Source organism: Jaculus jaculus, chromosome 6, assembly GCF_020740685.1.
Source record: "Jaculus jaculus isolate mJacJac1 chromosome 6, mJacJac1.mat.Y.cur, whole genome shotgun sequence".
NCBI classification, from domain to species: domain Eukaryota; kingdom Metazoa; phylum Chordata; class Mammalia; order Rodentia; family Dipodidae; genus Jaculus; species Jaculus jaculus.
In genome coordinates this window covers 91,358,640-91,363,478 of record NC_059107.1, presented here as the reverse complement: position 1 = coordinate 91,363,478, position 4,839 = coordinate 91,358,640, and the positions used below count along the sequence as shown (strand labels likewise).

The 4,839-nt window shown below is 44.1% G+C and overlaps 1 non-coding gene across 1 annotated transcript; it reads right to left on the bottom strand.

The window, feature by feature from the left end:
- Positions 1–4,223: 4,223 nt before the first annotated feature.
- Positions 4,224–4,352, bottom strand: LOC123461960. Its single transcript, XR_006638004.1, has one exon. It is a non-coding gene; the product is annotated as a small nucleolar RNA SNORA33 (small nucleolar RNA).
- Between the last annotated feature and the right edge of the window lie 487 nt (positions 4,353–4,839).

Genomic DNA, 4,839 nt, shown 5'->3' with positions numbered 1-4,839 from the left:
GGAAAAGAATGTGAGGCAACGTTTTGCTCTAGCCACTGCAGGGGAGCTCTTAGAATGCTACAAGGGCACATACAACATATATATACCGCACACACATACACGCTATGTTCCCCATTCAACACTACACTACATACATACCATACATACACACACACAAAGCATCACACCACACAGGTGCACACACACAAAAGCTGTGCATGGTGGCTCATGTCTTTAATCCCAGTACTCGAGAGGCTGAAGTAGAAGGATCACTGTGAGTTCTAGGCCAGCCTGGACTACAGAGTGAATTCCAGGTCAGTCTGGGCTAGAGTGAGATTCTGCTTCAAAACAAACAATGTAGTGCATGGTAGTGCACATGCACATTCGAGACCATCCTGAGATTACATAGTGAATTCCAGATCAGCCTGGACTAGCATGAAACCCTACCTCAAAATACAAAAACCAAAAATCTGGGAAAGTTAGAAAAACTAACCCAAGCACAGTTATATCTCAGCCCATCTGGAGGGATCATGAAATTGCTGGGTGCAATTAAGAGTGTTTGACAGGAACTACAAGAAAAGAGCCTTACCTTCAACTCAAAGAAACATCAGAGGGCTGGAATGTAGCTCAGTATATAGAGTGCTTGCCCAGCAAGTTCAATTCCCAACTTTGCTAAATTGGGGAGTGGTGGTGCAATCTTTAATCCCAGCACTTGGGAGGCAGAGATAGGAGGATTGATGTAAATTCAAGGTCAATTTGAGGCTACATAGTGCATTCCAGGTCAGCCTGGGCTAGAAGGAAACCCTAACTCAAAAACAAAAACAAAACAAAAAACCCAAAAGACAGGGGAGATAGCTCAGTAGTTAAAGGTGCTTGCTTACACCACCTTTCTGTCAGGGATTCAACTCTCCATTACCCAGGTAAGGTTTGATGCACATTTGCAGTGGCAAGGGGGGCCCTGGTCCCCATTCGTACACACACACACACACACACACACACACACACACACACACACACACACACTGTGTTTTAAGCAGGAGAGATGGCTCAGGAGTCAAGTGCCCTTCTTGTGCAAGCATGAGAGCCCCAGAGGGCCTTACATGACCTGAGTCTCCAGAACCCCTGTTAAACATTTGGGCATGGCTGTGCCTGCTTCTGACCCAGTCAGGCAAATGGGAACCAAGACCAGGGAACTGTTCTGGCTCCAAACCCTCAAGCTCAGGTATCAGTAAGAGACTCTGGCTCAAACAAGAACCCTTCAAGGAGCAGGACACTCACATTCTGACCTCCTGCTGGGGCCATTTCAGGAGAGCACATGAGCACATACACCATACACACCCCATTATGTATACACAAGCCAACAAAAAGAAAGAAAAAGGGCTGTGGGGTGGCCTCGAGCTCACAAGGTTCCTCCTACCTCTGCCTCCCAAGTGCTGGGATTAAAGGCATGCACCACCACACCCAGCTCACCATACACACCTTTAAGGCCAGCATTGGGGAGGAAAAAGTAGGCAGATCAAGTTCCAGGCCAACTTGAGATTACATAGTGAATTCCAGGCCAGCCTGGACTAGAGCAAGACATACCTGGAAAAAAAAAAATCACATAAAGGGCTGTAGAGATTGCTTAGTGGTTAAGGCACTTGTCTGCAAAACCTAAGGACCCAGCTGGGTGTGGTGGTACACGCCTTTAATCACAGGCAGAGGTAGAAAGATCACCGTGAGTTTGATGCCACCTTGAGACTACATAGTGAATTCCAGGTCAGTTTGGGCTACAGAGTGAGACATGAGACCCTACCTTGAAAAACCAAAACAAATAAAAACAAACCCTAAGGACCCAAGTTCAATTCCCTAGTACCCATGTGAGCCAGATGCATAAGGTGGGCCTGGAGGCCCTGGCACAACCATTCTCTCTCTCTAACTGCCATTTTCAAATAAATAAATAACTTTTAAAAAATTATCAAAAAAAATCACATAAATTCCTCCTTTTGAGCTAGGTGAGGTGGCTCACACCTTTAATTCCAGCACTTGGGAGGCAGAGGTAGGAGGATGGCTGAGTATTCGAGGCTACCCTGAGACTACTATAGTGAGTTCCAGATCAGCCTGGGCTAGAGTGAGACCCTACCTCAACAAAACAAAACAAAACAAAACAAAACAAAACAAAACAAAACAAAACAAAACAAAACAAAACAAAGCAAAACAAAACGAAGTAAAACAAAACCAAACCAAACCAAACAAAACAAAACAAAAATCCTACTTGTTTTTGGGCTAGGGTTCAAGTTCAATGGTAGAGTGCTTACTCATGCACAAGGCCTGACATTCAATTTTCAGCATTGAAAAAATAAAATAGAAAAGCCTTTCATTTTTAGATTAAGGCAAAGATTTTCATGCTACATGTATTTATTTATTGTATGTATTTGACAAAGGGGTGGGTAGAGGCAGATAGAGAAAGAGGCAGATAGAGAGAATGGACATGCCGGGGCCTCCAGCCACTGCAAACAAACTCCAGACACATGCGTCACATTGTGCATCTGGCTTACATGGGTCCTGGGAAATCGAACTTGGGTCCTTTGGCTTTGCAGGTAAGTGCCTTAATGGCTAAGCCATCTCGCTAGCCATCATGCTACCTTATTATTATCATTTGTGGTGGTTTGAATGTAAAATGAACCCCATAGCCTCATGGGTTTGTGATTAAGCCTCCTACTTAATCTCCAGCTGGTAGAGCCTTTGGGAGGTGGAGCCTTGCTAGAGGAGGTGTGTCACTGGGGGCAGGCTTGGGATATTATAGCCCATCCCTGCTTGCTACATTCAGCTCACTCTGGTGATTTGGAGGTTTGATGCTTGGCTGTCTGCTCTTGCCATGCTTTCGTTAGAACCAGAGTGTCTCCATCTTTGGGCTCTGACTGCCATTTTATTGTAACCCTCTGTTTCCCAAGAGTGACTCAGACCATCTCTATGCTCACTTTCCTGGAATGACCCCAAACCACCAGTCCACTTATCTTTCCTGAAATGGCCCAAGCCCTGCAGCAAAGTGGACCACCCTGTAACCATGGAATTCCAATTAGCCCACTGCCCCATAAATATCCCCTAGTCTGTAAGGGAAGCTGCTTCTGACCTGCCTGGGCTGAGCCCTTCTCAGACTTAACCCCAAATAAAGCCTGTCTCTGCTGTTGAGCTAAGTCTTCTCTCTCTCTTGCTCTCTCCCTCTCTCTTGTTTCATTTCCTACCTTTTCTACCAGCTTTCCTTCGCTGATGAAACATCCCCTTGAAACTATATGCTGGAAGTGAACCCTTTGCTCTCATAAGCTGCTTTTGGTTGGATGTTTGATCCCAGCAGTGAGAAAGCAATTGCTCCATCATTTTATTATCATTTTTTGTGGTGCTGGAGATTAAAACCTATGTCTCATGCATGCTAGGCAAGTGCTTTGCCTCAGCCCTTTATTACTATTTCGATGTTTGGCTTGATACTCTTTCCTTATTTGTTTCATTTATGATTTTTTTATAGTCTGGAAATGTAGCTGAGTTGGTACATTGCTTGCTTAGCATGCAAGAAATCTTGTGTTAGATCCCTAGCATCATGCTGTTGTGAATTTGTATAATCCCAGTACATAGGAGGTAGAGACAGGAGGATCAGAAGCCATCCTAGATTACATTAGAATATATATATTTTAATGTAATATATATATATATTCTATACACACCTTTAATCCCAGCAGTTGGGAGGCAGAGGTAGGAGGATCGCCATGAGTTCGAGGCCAACCTGAGACTCCATAGTGAATTCCAGGTCAGCCTGGGCTAGAGTGAGACCCTACCTTGAAAACCAAAATGAATAAATTTTTTTTTAAACAAAGGGCTGGAGGGATGGCTTAGCAGTTAAGGCACTTGCCTGCAAAACCCAAGGACCCAGGTTTGATTCCCCAGAACCCATTTAGCCAGATGCACAAGGGGGCACACACCTCTAGAGTTCGTTTGCAGTGGCTGGAGGCTCTGGTGTACCCATTCTCTCTCTCTTTCTCTCCTTTTCTCTGTCAAATAAATAAAAATTAAAAAAATACAAAATAACAAGTTATAGTAAATTCTTTTTTTTTCTTCAAGGCAGGGTCTCACTATAGCTCAGACTGACCTGGAATTCACTATGTAGTCTCAGGGTGGCCTCAAACTCACTGCGACACTCCTACCTCTGCCTCCTGAGTGCTGGGATTAAAGGTGTGTGACACCACACCCAGCATAATTCTTCAACATTATGCTATTGTAGCTGTTTTCAGGGACCGTAATGATCTGTTGTCCTTAAGGCTTATAAGATGTCATCACTATTGCCAGCTGTGTCTAAATTCCTGCAGAAACACATTCAGATAAGCAGATCAATTGGCTGGCTTTGTGGGATTTTTTTTTTTTTTTAAGATACTAGCCTTTTTGAAATATATTTCCCATTTAAGGGCTGGAGGGATGGCTTAGCAGTTAAGGCATTTGCCTGAAAAGCCAAAGGACCCAGGTTCAATTCTCCAGGACCCACGTTAGCCTGATGCACAAGGAGGTGCACGTGTCTGGAGTTTGTTTACAGTGGCTGGAGACCCTGGCGCCCCCATTCTCTCCCTCTCCCTCTTATTCTATCAAATAAATGAATAAATAAAAATAAAATATTTTAAAAAAAAAGAAATATATTTTACCATATGAAATGTGCAGCATGGGCCGGGTGTGGTGGTGCATGTATTTAATTCCAGCACTGGTGAGGTAAGAGGTAGAAGGATTACCATGAGTTCAAGGCAATCCTGAGACTACATAATGAATTCTAGGTCAGCCTGGACTAGAGTGAGAACCTACCTCAAAAATGAAACAAACAGGGCTGGAGAGATGGCTTAGCAG